Here is a 16,696-nt window from a genome sequence, read left to right as displayed (position 1 = left end):
TGCCTTATGTTCTAGTTCGAGAGGTAAATGACATGCTTTTCCATAAACCATTTTATACGGGGACATACCCATAGGATTTTTGTATGCAGTTCTATAAGCCCATAATGCATCATCAAGTTTCTTAGACAAATTCTTTCTAGACCTATTAACAGTCTTTTGCAAAATTAATTTGAGCTCTCTATTGCTCAACTCTACTTGACCACTAGACTGTGGGTGACAAGGGGATGCAATTCTATGATTAACATCATATTTAGCAAGCATTTTACGGAAAGCACCATGAATAAAGTGTGAACCACCATCAGTCATTAAATATCTAGGGACTCCAAACCTTGGAAAAATAACTTCTTTAAGAATTTTAATAGAAGTGTTATGATCAGCACTACTAGTTGGAATAGCTTCTACCCACTTAGTAACGTAATCAACAGCAACTAAAATATGTGTGTATCCATTAGAGGCAGGAAAAGGTCCCATATAATCAAAGCCCCAAACATCAAACAGTTCAATAAAAAGTGAATAATTCATAGGCATTTCTTGACGTCTACTAATATTACCAATTCTTTGACATTCATCACAAGACAAGACAAACTTACGGGCATCCTTGAAGAGAGTAGGCCAATAAAAACCAGATTGCAATACCTTATGTACAGTTCTATCTCCAGCGTGGTGTCCTCCATAAGACCCGGAATGACACTTGCGTAGGATCTGTTCCTGTTCATGCTCAGGTACACAACGTCTAATAACACCATCTACTCCTTCTTTATAAAGATGTGGGTCATCCCAAAAGTAATGTCTCAAGTCATAGAAAAGCTTTTTCTTTTGCTGGTATGTGAAGCTAGGTGGTATAAACTTAGCAACAATATAATTAGCATAATCAGCATACCATGGAGTACTACGAGAAGTACTTATAGCATTTAATTGCTCATCAGGAAAGTCATCATTAATAGGTAGTGTGTCATCAAGAATATTTCTAACCTAGACAAGTTGTCTGCAACGGGGTTCTCAGCTCCCTTTCTATCAGCAATATGCAAATCAAATTCTTGTAGCAAGAGAACCCATCTAATAAGTCTAGGTTTAGCATCTTTCTTTTCCATAAGATATTTAATAGCAGCATGATCTGTTTGAATAGTTACTTTAGAATCAACAATATAAGATCTGAACTTATCACAAGCAAATACAATTGCTAAAAGTTCTTTTTCAGTAATACCATAATTTCTTTGAGCATTGTCTAGAGTCTTACTGGCATAATGAATAACATTTAATTTCTTATCAACTCTTTGCCCTAGACCAGCACCTACAACATAATCACTAGCATCACACATAATTTCAAAGGGTAAATTCCAATCAGGTGGCTGAACAATAGGTGCAGAGACTAATGCTTTCTTAAGTATTTCAAATGCTTCTACACAATCATCATCAAAGACAAATGGTATATCTTTTTGCAGTAAATTAGTCAGAGGCCGAGAAATTTTTGAGAAGTCCTTAATGAACCTCCTGTAAAATCCGGCGTGACCAAGGAAACTTCTTATACCTTTGATGTCCTTGGGACATGGCATTTTTTCAATAGCATCAACCTTGGCTTTATCAACTTCAATACCTCTTTCAGAAACTTTATGCCCCAAGACAATACCTTCATTAACCATAAAGTGGCACTTTTCCCAATTCAAGACAAGATTAGTTTCTTCACATCTCTGCAAAACTCGATTAAGATTGCTCAAGCAATCATCAAAAGAGGAACCATAGACAGAAAAGTCATCCATGAAAACCTCACAAATCTTTTCACAGAAGTCACAGAATATAGCCATCATGCATCTTTGAAAGGTAGCAGGTGCATTACATAAACCAAAAGGCATACGTCTATAAGCAAAAGTACCAGAAGGGCATGTAAAAGTAGTCTTTGATTGATCTTTAGCCGGCACAGGTATTTGAGAGAAACCATAATAACCATCTAGAAAGTAATAGTGTGTATGTTTGCATAATCTTTCTAGCATTTGATCAATAAAAGGTAAGGGGTAATGATCTTTCTTAGTAGCTTTATTTAATTTGTGGAAATCAATTACCATCCTATAACCTGTGATAATTCTTTGTGGAATCAATTCATCATTATCATTAGGAACAACAGTAACACCTCCCTTCTTAGGGACACAATGGACAGGACTTACCCACTCACTATCAGCAATGGGATAGATTATACCTACCTCCAGAAGCTTTAGTATTTCTTTTCTTACCACTTCTTTCATTTTAGGATTCAGACGTCGTTGAGGATCACAAACTGGTTTGGCATCTGCTTCCAAATTTATTTTATGTTGGCATAGAGTGGGACTAATGCCCTTAAGATCATCAAGAGTATATCCAATAGCAGCACGATGCTTCTTCGGAGTTTTCAATAATCTTTCTTCATCATGCTCTGAAAGGTTAGCACTAATAATAACAGGATACATCTTCTTTTCATCAAGATAAGCATATTTGAGATTATAAGGCAAAGGTTTAAGCTCAAACACGGGATCACCCTTGGGTGGAGGAGGATCCCCTAAAATTTCAACAGGCAAATTGTGTTTCAGAACAGGTTCCTGTTTAAAGAATACATCATCTATTTCCCTTCTTTCATTCATGAACATATCATTTTCATGGTCTAGCAAATAGTGTTCTAAAGGATCACTAGGAGGCACGGCAATAGAAGCAAGACCAATAATTTCATCCTTACTAGGTAATTCTTCCTCACGATGTTGTTTACTAAATTTAGAGAAATTAAACTCATGAACCATATCATCCAAGCCAACAGTAACAATATTCTTAGTGCAGTCTATGGTAGCATTGACAGTATTTAAGAAGGGTCTACCAAATATAATTGGACAAAAGCTATCTTGTGGGGAACCAAGAACAAGAAAATCAGCAGGATATTTAGTTTTCCCACACAAGACTTCAACATCTCTAACAATTCCAATTGGTGCAATAGTATCTCTATTGGCAAGTTTAATAGTAACATCAATATCTTCTAACTCAAGAGGTGCAATTTCATTCTTAATTTCTTTGTATAAGTCATGAGGTATAACGCTAGCACTAGCACCCATATCACATAAGCCATGATAACAATTATCTCCTATTTTAAAAGAAATAACAGGCATGCCTACTACAGGTCTATGTTTATCCTTATCACAAGGTTTGGCAATTCTAGCAGTTTCACCTTCGAACTGAATAACATGCCCATCAATATTATCAGACAAGAGATCTTTAACTATAGCAATATTAGGTTCTACTTTAACTTTCTCAGGAGGTGTATAAGTTCTAATATTGCTTTTACGAACAATAGTTGAAGCTTTAGCGTGATCCTTTATTCTAACAGGGAAAGGTGGTTTCTCAATATAAGAAGTAGGAATAATAGGATCATTATAAGTGACCGTCTTTTCTTCAACTTTAATAGATGCAGCTACTTTTACTTCTATGGGAGGATGATATTTAAACCACTTATCCTTAGGGAGATCAACATAAGTAGCAAAAGATTCACAGAAAGAAGCTACTATCTCAGAGTCAAGTCCATATTTAATGCTAAACTTACGGAAAATATCGGTATCCATGGAAGATTTAACACAATCAAACTTAGGTGTCATACCTGACTCCTTACCTTCGTCGAGGTCCCAATCTTCAGAGTTGCGTTTAATTCTATCCAATAAATTCCATCTGAATTTAATAGTCTTCATCATAAAAGAGCCAGCACAATAAGTATCGAGCATGTTGCGATTGTTTTCAGAAAGCTGAGCATAAAAACTTTGCATAATTATTTCTCTCGGGAGCTCATGATTGGGGAATGAATATAACATTGATTTAAGCCTCCCCTAAGCTTGAGCGATGCTTTCTCCTTCGCGAGGCCAGAAATTATATATGTAATTGCGATCACGATGAACAAGATGCATAGGGTAATACTTTTGATGAAATTCCAACTTCAATCTTTTATAGTTCTAGAATCTCATATCATCACATAGCCTATACCATATCAATGCATCTCCCTTCAAAGATAAAGGGAAGACCTTCTTATTAGCAACATCATTGGGTATACCTGCAAGCTTAAATAATCCACAAACTTCATCCACATATATTAAGTGCTCATCGGGATGCTTTGTTCCATCTCCTGTAAAAGGGTTAGCTAGCAGTTTTTCCATCATAGCCGCAGGAAATTCAAAAGGAGTTTCATTTTCAATAGGTTCAGTAGGTTGAGGAGAAACTCTTTGCTCTACTGGACGGGGTGAAGATACCCCGAACAAGTCCCTCAGAGAATTACTTTCCATAGTAACAAGTGACAGTAAATTTCAGCATACTATATAAATTTTTCCTTACCAAATTCGACTTACCAAAGGCACTACACTCCCCAACAACGGCGCCAGAAAAGAGTCTTGATGACCCACAAGTATAGGGGATATATCGTAGTACTTTCGATAAGTAAGAGTGTCGAACCCAACGACGAGCAGAAGGAAATGATAAGCGGTTTTCAGCAAGGTATTCTCTGCATGTACTGAAATAAGTGGTAACAGATAGTTTTGTGATAGGATAAATTGTAACGAGCAACAAGTAACAAAAGTAGATAAAGTGCAGCAAGGTGGCCCAATCCTTTTGTAGCAAAGGACAAGCCGGAACAAACTCTTATAATAGGAAAAGCGCTCCCGAGGACACATGGGAATATCGTCAAGCTATTTTTCATCACGTTCATATGATTCGCGTTCGATACTTTGATAATTTGATATGTGGGTGGACCGGTGCTTGGGTGTTGTTCTTACTTGAACAAGCATCCCACTTATGATTAACCTCTATTGCAAGCATCCGCAACTACAACAAAAGTATTAAGGTAAACCTAACCATAGCATGAAACATATGGATCCAAATCAGCCCCTTACGAAGCAACGCATAAACTAGGGTTTAAGCTTTTGTCACTCTAGCAACCCATCATCTACTTATTACTTCCCAATGCCTTCCTCTAGGCCCAAATAATTGTGAAGTGTTATGTAGTCGACGTTCACATAACACCACTAGAGGCTAGACAACATACATCTTATCAAAATATCAAACGAATACCAAATTCACATCACTACTCATAGCAAGACTTCTCCCTTGTCCTCAGGAACGATCGTAATTACTCACAAAGCATATTCATGTTCATAATCAGAGGGGTAATAATATGCATATAGGATCTGAACATATGATCTTCCACCAATTAAACCAACTAGCATCAACTACAAGGAGTAATCAACACTACTAGCAACCTACTAGCACCAATCCCGGACTTTGAGACAAGAATTGGATGCAAGAGATGAACTAGGGTTTGGAGATGAGATGGTGCTGGTGAAGATGTTGATGGAGATTGCCCTCTCCCGATGAGAGGAGCATTGGTGATGACGATGGTGATGATTTCCCCCTCCGGGAGGGAAGTATCCCCGGTAGAACAGCTCTGCCGGAGCTCTAGATTGGATCCGCCAAGGTTCCACCTCGTGGCGGCGGAGTCTCGTCCTAAAAAGTTCCTTCCTATTTTTTTTTCTCATCGAAAGACCTCATATAGGAGAAGATGGGCATCGGAGAGCCACCAGGGGGCCCACGAGATAGGGGGGCACGCCCTGGGGGGGGCGCCCCCACCCTCGTGAGCAGGGTGTGGGCCCCCTGGCCTTCATCTTTGGCGTGGATTTTTCTTTATTTCTTTTAAGACGTTCCGTGGAGTTTCAGGACTTTTGGAGTTGCGCAGAATAGGTCTCTAATATTTGCTCCTTTACTAGACCAGAATTCAAGCTGCCGACATTCTCCCTCTTTATGTAAACCTTGTAAAATAAGAGAGAATAGCCATAAGTATTCTGACATAAAGTGAAATAACAGTCCATAATGCAATAAATATTGATATAAAAACATGATGCAAAATGGACGTATCACATACCTCTTCGATGAAGGCTCGACCGTATCTTTTTTTGCCTTCCTCTTCGAAGGCTTGCCCGGCGTGGGGGCCGCTCTCTTTGGAGATGCCCCTGGGGCAGTGTGGCACGCTGAACGCCTCCCCTTTTGAGCACAGGACGGTGCGGGGGGTGAGGCAGACTGAGAGAACTCTTTCGGATGAGATGTCTCCTTATTACTTACGTGTGAAGCAGGGAGAAGACCGGGATAATCGGCGATGATGGCCACTTCTGTGCCGTCGTAGCTCGCCTGGTAAAACACCCCATCCTCGAGCACCACGAATATATCTGGATCCTTTTCGAATCCGGGGTCAAGGTCCCGATTGTGGCCCTCGGGCTGCGGATAGGAGCTGTGAAGCCCCTCGGAAATCTTTTGCCAGTGCTATTATAAATGGACATATTAATAGTCATTGAAAGTAGCTCAGGGAGTGGAGTGCGTAGAGGAGAGGAGTTGGGACTTACCCGGCTAGGAGTACTGTACATGGAAAATCCATCTCTGCACTTGATACGCAGAAATTCCTCTTCCTCCCCTTTGAACAGTTCGGCCAATATTTTCGCCAGAGCGGCAGGGGTGTCCGGACCCTTCCTACCGCAGTAGGAGGCGTCATCCTCCCCATTGTAGTGCCACATGGGCAGCCCTCTGTGTTGGAGTGGCTGAACCCCCCGTACTATGGAGGTTGCCATTACTTCGACTATTGATAAGCCAGACTGAGTGAGCGTCCTTATCTTGCTCATGAGTTGATGAACTTCCGCACCATCTTCCTCCTCGAGGCTCCGAGGGCGCCAGCTGTGGTGTTTCTTCAAAGGAAATCTTGTGAACTCAGGAAGACCCCTCCGAACTGGGTCTGGAAGTGCGACGTCGTTAATATAGAACCATTTGGAAGGCCACTGTTCGGATGCCTTCTTTGGTGTATCGGAAAGGTATCCGGTCTCAGCGATGCGCCATATTTCGGCTCCGCCCACTTCAAATATTGATCCCTCGTGGTTGCGCGGGACGAGACAGAATAACTTTCTCCACGATTCAAAGTGGGCCTCACAACCCAGGAATAGCTCGCAAAGGGCGACGTAACCCGCGATATGCAAGATGGAGGCCGGAGTGAAGTTGTGCAGTTGGAGCCCATAGTACTCCAGAAGCCCTCGGAGGAATGTATGAATTGGAAATCTGACACCTCTTTGCAGATAAGGGACGAAGCACACTCATTCCCCCTGGATGGATTGGGGAAATTTTTAGCCTGAGCCCCGCCATTATAGGAGGTCAATCCTGCTCGAACAGGGACCAAATCCGCAGGAGGAAGAAATCCCTGTGTTTGCAGCTTCTCCAGCTGACCATGGGATACAGAGAACCTCTCCCACTCGCCTTTTTCTGGGCCGTAGGGACGGGAGGTGGAGCTGGGAGTGCTAGCCACATTGGAGTGGTCTTTCCTAGCAATCTCTGAGGATTTTTCCGCGTGGTGCCGAATGGATCTGAGATCCAATCTCTTTAAATAGACGCTCTTCCTCGCATGGCTGGGGTGTTATGTGCAAAAATACCCTGATCTCTCGCATTCGCTTGACACGTGGAAGCTGAAGTTGTTGATACATAGAAGCCGAGGGGTACGACATTAAATGGAAGGACGAATACATCACTTTGAAGTCATTGGAGGAGGAACCCGCCTTGCAATGCAAAAGACAATCTATGCGCCGAACACCTCGTCATTGAAGTCTGGTTCGGGGGCTACTGAGGGAGTCCTGGACTAAGGGGTCCTTGGGTGCCCGGCCTGTTAGCCATGGGCCGGACTGATGGTCTGTGAAGATACAAAGACCGAAGACTCTACCCGTGTCCGGATGGGACTCTCCTTGGCGTGGAAGGCAAGCTTGGCGATCGAATATGAAGATTCCTTTCTCTGTATTTGACCTTGTAACCCTAGATCCCTCCGGTGTCTATATAAACCGGAGGGCTAGGTCCGTAGATAACAATCATCATAATCATAGTCATATAGGCTAGACTTCTAGGGTTTTAGCCATTACGATCTCGTGGTAGATCAACTCTTGTAGTACTCATATTCATCAAGATCAATCAAGCAGGAAGTAGGGTATTACCTCCATAGAGAGGGCCCGAACCTGGGTAAACATTGTGCCCCCTGTCTCCTGTTATCATCGACCTTAGACGCACAGTTCGGGACCCCCTACCCAAGATCCGCTGGTTTTGACACCGACGGCGGGCGTTCGTGCGCCGGAAAAATTCTCTGTGTTCTTCTTCCTCCTCTCTAAGCGTGTCTTCAGTGATCGCCGTCGAGTGTCGCAGCCTGTGGCACCAACATTTGGTATCAGAGCGAGGTGAGGGAGCTCGTCGACGGCGATGGCAATTATGCCGCACGGCGGAGGCATGCGCTCGGCGTCGATGGCGATGCCGATGCTCACGTGGACAACTACATGGTGTGGGCGATCAAGGCGCAGGCGATCCTCGATGCCCACACGCTGTGGGAGGCGGTGGCACCGGTGGGCAATGTGGCGGTGAACGCGAAGAAGTGCAAGACGGTGTGCGGGATGATCCTCGGTGGGCTGCCACAGGATGCGCTACTGTCGGTGGCGATGAAGCTCACCGCCACAGAGGTATGGGACTCTCTGAAGGTGAGGTTCATCGGCGCCGATCGGGTGCGGGAGGCCCGGCTGGCGACGCTCCGCGGCGAGTTCGATCACTTGAATATGGCGGATGGCGAGGGGCTGGATGCGTATGCAGGGAGGTTGGCTGCGATGACGGCGCGATACGCGAACCTCGGGGAGAAGCTGGGCCACGCGGCGCACGTGAAGAAGCTCCTGGACACTGTTTCCCGAATGCTTGTTCCCCGTCGTCGCCGGCATTCAGCAGTTCTGCAACATCGACGAGATGGCATTCGACGAGGCGCTCGGGCGGCTGCGTGCGTTTGATGAGCGGGCGCAGTGCCATGGACAAGACGGCGGCGAGCGCGGGGGTAATCATCTCCTCCTAACCATGGCGTAGTGGTGGGCGCGGGAGCGCAGAAGGGCGCGCGCGGGAGCGGCGCTCGGGACGACGACGACGACGGGCGGAGCATGGCATCGGGCAACGGCGGCAACAGACGCGTGCGTCACTACAAGTGCGGAGAGCGCGGCCATTTCAAGCGGGACTGCCCCCAGCTACGGAGGGAGCTGGCAACGGAGCGCGCATTGCTGGCGGACATCAGCGTCGAGGACGTCGGCCTCCTCTAGGCCGTGGCGGGGCTGAGAGCGTGCACGTGTGTGTGCATATCCTGGTCGCGTCAGGTCCGGCCCGTGGTGGGCTCGGGTCTGTGCGTGTGTGCCCGAGTGTAGGTGTACGTGTGTGTCTGATGTCTACTACGCAACTGATAACCCACAAGTGTAGGGGATCGCAACAGCTTTCGAGGGTAGAGTATTCAACCCAAATTTGTTGATTCGACACAAGGGGAGCCAAAGAATATTCTCAAGTATTAGCAGCTGAGTTGTCAATTCAACCACACCAGGATAACTTAATATCTGCAGCAAATTGTTTAGTAGCAAACTAATATGATAGTAGTGGTAACGGTAACAAAACAGTAATGAAAGCAAAAGTAATATTTTTGGTATTTTGTAGTGATTGTAACAGTAGCAATGGGAAAGTAAATAAGCATAAACCAGTAGATGGAAAACTCATAGGTATTGAATCGGTGATGGATAATTATGCTGGATGCGGTTCATCATGTAACAGTCATAACATAGGGTGACACAGAACCAGCCCCAATTCATCAATGTAATGTAGGCATGTATTCCGAATATAGTCATACGTGCTTATGGAAAAGAACTTGCATGACATCTTTTGTCCTACCCTCTCGTGGCAGCGGGGTCCTAATGGAAACTAAGGGATATTAAGGCCTCCTTTTAATAGAGAACCGGAACAAAGCATTAGCACATAGTGAATACATGAACTCCTCAAACTACGGTCATCACCAGGAGTGGTCCCGATTACTATCACTTCGGGGTTGCCGGATCATAACACATAGTAGGTGACTATAGACTTGCAAGATAGGATCAAGAACTCACATATATTCATGAAAACATAATAGGTTCAGATCTGAAATCATGGCACTCGGGCCCTAGTGACAAGCATTAAGCATAGAAAAGTCATAGCAACATCAATCTCAGAACATAGTGGATACTAGAGATCAAACCCTAACAAAACTAACTCGATTACATGATAGATCTCATCCAACCCATCACCGTCCAGCAAGCCTACAATGGAATTACTCACGCACGGCGGTGAGCATCATGAAATTGGTGATGGAGGATGGTTGATGATGATGATGGTGACGAATCCCCCTCTCTGGAGCCCCGAACGGACTACAGATCAGCCCTCCCAAGAGGTTCTACGGCTTGGCGGCAGCTCCGTATCGTAAAACATGATGATTTCTTCTCCTCTATTTTTTTCTTCCTGAAAGCAAATATATAGAGTTGGAGTTGGCGTCGGAGGAGCTCCAGGGGGCCCACGAGGTAGGGGGCGCGCCCTAGGGGGGGCGCTCCCCACCCTCGTGGACAGGATGTGGGCCCCCTGGTCTTCATCTTTGGCAAGGATTTTTTATTATTTTTAACTAGATGTTCCGTGGAGTTTCAGGTCATTCCGAGAACTTTTGTTATCTACACATAAAACAACATCATGGCAATTCTGCTGAAAACAGCGTCAGTCCGGATTAGTTCCATTCAAATCATGCAAGTTAGAGTCCAAAACAAGGGCAAAAGTGTTTGGAAAAGTAGATACGACGAAGACGTATCAGCAACATTCTTCTTGTAGACGTTGTTGGGCCACCAAGTGCAGAGATTTGTAGGACAGTAGCAAATTTCCCTTAAGTGGATGACCTAAGGTTTATCAATCCGTGGGAGGCGTAGGATGAAGATGGTCTCTCTCAAACAACCCAACAACCAAATAATAAAGAGTCTCTTGTGTCCCCAACACACCCAATACAATGGTAAATTGTATAGGTGCACTAGTTCGGCGAAGAGATGGTGATACAAGTGCAATATGGATGGTAGATATAGGTTTTTGTAATCTAAAAATATAAAAACAGCAAAGTAACAAGCGATAAAAGTGAGCGTAAACGGTATTGCAATGCGTTGAAACAAGGCCTAGGGTTCATACTTTCACTAGTGCAAGTTCTCTCAACAATAATAACATAATTGTATCATATAACTACCCCTCAACATGCAACAAAGAGTCACTCCAAAGTCACTAATAGTGGAGAATAAACGAAGAGATTATTGTAGGTACGAAACCAGCTCAAAGTTATTCTTTCTGATCGACCTATTCAAGAGTCTGTAGTAAAATAACACGAAGATATTCTTTCCGTTCAATCTATCATAGAGTTCGTACTAGAATAACACCTTAAGATAGAAATCAACCAAAACCCTAATGTCACCTAGATACTCCAATGTCACCTCAAGTATCCATGGGTATGATTATACGATATGCATCAAACAATCTCAGATTCATATATTCAACCAACACATAGAACTTCAAAGAGTGCCCCAAAGTTTCTACCAGAGAGTCAAGACGAAAACGTGTGCCAACCCCTATGCATAAGTTCACGGAACTCGCAAGTTGATCACCAAAACATACATCAAGTGGATCACGTGATATCCCATTGTCACCATAGATAAGCAGATGCAAGACATACATCAAGTGTTCTCAAATCCTTAAAGACTCAATCCAATAAAATCACTTCAAAGGGAAAAATCAATCCATTACAAGAGAGTAGAGGGGGACAAACATCATAAGATCCAACTATAATAGCAAAGCTCGCGGTACATCAAGATCGTACCATCTCAAGAACACGAGAGAGAGAGAGATCAAACACATAGCTACTGGTACATCCTTCAGCCCCGAGGGTGAACTACTCCCTCCACGTCATGGAGAGCACCGGGATGATGAAGATGGCCACCGGTAAGGGATCCCTCCTCCGGCTGGGTGCCGGAACAGGGTCCCGATTGGTTTTTGGTTGCTACAGAGGCTTGCGGCGGCGGAACTCCTGATCTATTCTGTTCCCCGATGTTTTTAGGGTATATGGATATATATAGGCGAAAGAAGTCAGTCAGGGGAGCCATGAGGGGCCCACGAGGGTGGAGGGCGCGCCCAGGAGGGGTAGGCGCGCCCCCTGCCTTGTGGCCTCCTCGGTGATTTCTTGACGTCCACTCCAAGTCCTCTGGATCACGTTTGTTCCAAAAATAACTCTCCCGAAGGTTTCATTCCGTTTGGACTTCGTTTGATATTCCTTTTCTGCGAAACACTGAAATAGGCAAAAAACATCAATTAGGGCCGGGCCTCCGGTTAATAGGTTAGTCCCAAAAATAATATAAAAGTGTATAAATAAGCCCATGAAACATCCAAAACAGAATATATAATAGCATGGAGCAATCAAAAATTATAGATACGTTGGAGACGTATCAGTGTGTGAGTCAACGCGTGTGTGCGTGTGGCTGCGTGGGTTACCTAACAAGGGATCAGGCGGAGAGGACCGCGTCGGGCGCGCAGCATGGCCGCGGCCATCATCTTCTTGCGCGATCGGAGCGCGCGAGCCGGAGCGCGTGGGACGTGGCGAGTGGTAGGTGGGCATATTCGAGCGCGACCCGGCGTGTCGGAGCTCACGGGTATAAAACGCTCTCCACCCCTGTGTAATCGCTGAGGAGAGCGAGTTCAAGCTCGAGGTGAAATACAGAAAAGCCGTACGTGCGGCCGGTGTTCGTGCGCCGGAAATTTTTTCCGTGTTCTTCTTCCTCCTCTCCGAGTGTGTCTCATGTGATCGCCGTCGAGTGCTGCAGCCCGTGGCGCCAACAAATGAATTGATCAAAAAGGAGCGAAGCTTGCTACGGAAATGGAGAAGTAAAGTTAGTTTAGGGATCTATTATCTCGTTCAGGAGGTCCTTCTTGAACCTAGATCTCTCCGGTGTCTATATAAACCGGAGGGCTAGGTCCGTAGATAACAATCATCATAATCATAGTCATACAGGCTAGACTTCTAGGGTTTTAGCCATTACGATCTCGTGGTAGATCAACCCTTGTAATACTCATATTCATAAAAATCAATCAAGCAGGAAGTAGGGTATTACCTCCATAGAGAGGGCCCGAACCTGGGTAAACATTGTTTCACCTGTCTCCTGTTACCATCGACCTTAGACGCACAATTTGGGAACCCCTACCCGAGATCTGCCGGTTTTGACACCGATAGCGGTCGTTCGTGCGCCGAAAAAATTCTCTGTGTTCTTCTTCCTCCTCTCCGAGCGTGTCTTCAGTGATCGCCGTCGAGTGTCGCAGCCTGTGGCGCCAACATTTGGTATCAGAGCGAGGTGAGGGAGCTCGTTGACGGCGATGGCAATTATGCCGCACGGCGGAGGCGCGGGCTCGGTGTCGATGCCGATGCCGATGCTCACGTCGGACAACTACATGGCGTGGGCGATCAAGGCGCAGGCGATCCTTGATGCCCACACGCTGTTGGAGGCGGTGGCGCCGGCGGGCAACACGGCGGTTAACGCGAAGAAGTGCAAGACGGCGTGCGCGATGATCCTCGGTGGGCTGCCGCAGGATGTGCTGCTGTCGGTGGCGATCATGCTCACCGCCACAGAGGTATGGGACTCTCTGAAGGTGAGGTTCATCGGCGCTGATCGGGTGTGTGCGGCCCGGCTGGCGACGCTCTGCGGCGAGTTCGATCGCTTGAAGATGGCGGACGGCGAGGGGCTGGACGCGTATGCAGGGAGGTTGCCTGCGTTGACAGCGCGATACACGAACCTCGGGGAGAAGCTGGGTGACGCGGCGCACGTGAAGAAGCTCCTGGACACCGTCCTCGAACGCTTGTTCCCCGTCGTCGCTGGCATTCAGCAGTTCTGCAACATCGACGAGATGGCATTCGATGAGGCGCTCGGGCGGCTGCGTGCGTTTGATGAGCGGATGCGGCGCCATGGACAAGACGGCGGCGAGCGCGGGGGTGATCATCTCCTCCTAACCATGGCGTAGTGGCGGGCGCGGGAGCGCAGAAGGGCGCGCGTGGGAGCGGTGCTCGGGACGACGACGACGGGCGGAGCATGGCGTCGAGCAACGGCGGCAACAGATGCGTGCGCCGCTACAAGTGCGGCGAGTGCGGCCATTTCAAGCGGGACTGCCCCCAGCTGCGGAGGGAGCCGGCAACGGAGCGCGCGTTGCTGGCGGACGTCGGCATCGAGGACGTCGGCCTCCTCTAGGCCATGGCTTAGGGGGTGAAATGTAGGAAATAAGCCACGACGGGGCTGAGAGCGTGCGCGTGTGTGTGCATGTCCTGGTCGCGTCAGGTCCGGCCCGTGGCGGGCTTGGGTGTGTGCATGTGTGCCCGAGTGTAGGTATGCATGTGTGTGTGATGTCTACTACGCAACCTTATTCTTGTAGACGTTGTTGGGCCTCCAAGTGTAGAGGTTTGTAGGACAGTAGCAAATTTCCCTCAAATGGATGACCTAAGATTTATCAATCTATGGGAGGCGTAGGATGAAGATGGTGTCTCTCAAACAACCCTGGAACCAAATAATAAAGGGTCTCTTGTGTCCCCAACACACCCAATACAATGGTAAATTATATAGGTGCACTAGTTCGGCGAAGAGATGGTGATAAAGTGCAATGTGGATGGTAGATATAGGTTTTTGTAATCTGAAAATATAAAAACAGTAAGGTAACAAGCGATAAAAGTGAGCGTAAACGGTATTGCAATGCGTTGAAACAAGGCCTAGGGTTCATACTTTCACTCGTGCAAGTTCTCTCAACAATAATAACATAATTGGATCATATAACTACCCCTTAACATGCAACACAGAGTCACTCCAAAGCCACTAATAGAGGAGAACAAACAAGAGATTATTGTAGGGTACGAAATCACCTCAAAGTTATTCTTTCTGATCGATCTATTCAAGAGTCCGTAGTAAAATAACACGAAGCAATTCTTTCCGTTCAATCTATCATAGAGTTTGTACTACAATAACACCTTAAGATACAAATCAACCAAAACCCTAATGTCACCTAGATACTCCAATGTCACCTCAAGTACCCGTGGGTATGATTATACGATATGCATCAAACAATCTCAGATTCATCTATTCAACAAACACATAGAACTTCAAAGAGTGCCCCAAAGTTTCTACCGGAGAGTCAAGAAGAAAACGTGTTCCAGCCCCTATGCATAAGTTCACGGAACTCGCAAGTTGATCACCAAAACATACATCAAGTGGATCACGTGATATCCCATTGTCACCACAGATAAGCACATGCAAGACATACATCAAGTGTTCTCAAATCCTTAAAGACTCAATCCGATAAGATCACTTCAAAGTGAAAACTCAATCCATTACAAGAGAGTAGAGGGGAAGAAACATCATAAGATCCAACTATAATAGCAAAGCTCGCGGTACATCAAGATCGTACCATCTCAAGAACACGAGAGAGAGAGAGAGAGAGAGAGAGAGAGATCAAACACATTGCTACTGGCACATACCCTCAGCCCTGAGATTGAACTACTCCCTCCTCATCATGGAGAGCGCCGGGATGATGAAGATGGCCACCGGTGAGGGATCCTCCCTCCGGTAGGGTGCCGGAACAGGGTCCCGATTGGTTTTTGGTGGCTACAGAGGCTTGCAGCGGCGGAACTCCCGATCTATTCTGTTCCCGATGTTTTTAGGGTATATGGATATATATATAGGCGAAAGAAGTCGGTCAGGGGGCCACGAGGGGCCCACGAGGGTGGAGGGCGCGCCCAGGGGGGTAGGCGCGCCCCCTGCCTCGTGGCCTCCTCGGTGATTTCTTGACGTCCACTCCAAGTCCTATGGATCACGTTTGTTCCAAAAGTAACTCTCCCGAAGGTTTCATTCCGTTTGGACTCCGTTTGATATTCCTTTTCTGCGAAACACTGAAATAGGCAAAAAAACAGCAATTGGGGCTGGGCCTCCGGTTAATAGGTTAGTCCCAAAAATAATATAAAAGTGTATAAATAAACCCATTAAACATCCAAAACAGAATATATAATAGCATGGAGCAATCAAAAATTATAGATACGTTGGAGACGTATCAGTGTGCGAGTCAGCACGTGTGTGCGTGGCTGCGTAGGTTAGCTAATGAGGGATCAGGGGGAGAGGACCGCGTCGGGCGCGCAACATGGCCGCGGCGATCGGAGTGCGAGAGCCGGAGCGCGCTGGGCGTGACGAGTGGTAGGTGGGCATATTCGAGCGCGGCCCGACGTGTCAGAGCTCGCGGGTATAAAACCCTCTCCATCCCTCTGTAATCGCTGTGGAGATTGAGTTAGAGCTCGAGGTGAAATACAGAAAAGCAGTACGTGCGGCCGACGTTCGTGCGCCGAAAAAATTCCCCGTGTTCTTCTTCCTCCTCTCCGAGTGTGTCTCCTGTGATCGCTGTCGAGTGCTGCAGCCTCGTGGCGCCAACAAATGAATTGATCAAAAAAGGAGCGAAGCTTGCTACGGAAATGGAGAAGTAAAGTTAGTTTAGGGATCTATTATCTCGTTGAGGAGATCCTTCTTGAACAACCAAGGAGCACCACGAGCGAGGTAGGGCTTGGGGCTGCCCCAAATAGCCTTCGACCATCTATGTCACTACATCTGGCCTCTACTTTAACTATTATTACTGGAATGAAAAATACACTACATAGGTACAAAGAATAGTAATCCTTGATTTTTCTTTGCATCGCATAATCAAATATTACAAAGGAGAACACAAAGCTTACATAGACATGATAACCAACGGAAGCAGGTGCATAAATCGTAAAATATGG

Source organism: Triticum aestivum, chromosome 2A (genome assembly GCF_018294505.1).
Source record: "Triticum aestivum cultivar Chinese Spring chromosome 2A, IWGSC CS RefSeq v2.1, whole genome shotgun sequence".
Lineage (NCBI taxonomy): Eukaryota > Viridiplantae > Streptophyta > Magnoliopsida > Poales > Poaceae > Triticum > Triticum aestivum.
The sequence above is the reverse complement of the archived record's forward strand: the minus strand, read 5'-3'. Positions refer to the sequence as shown.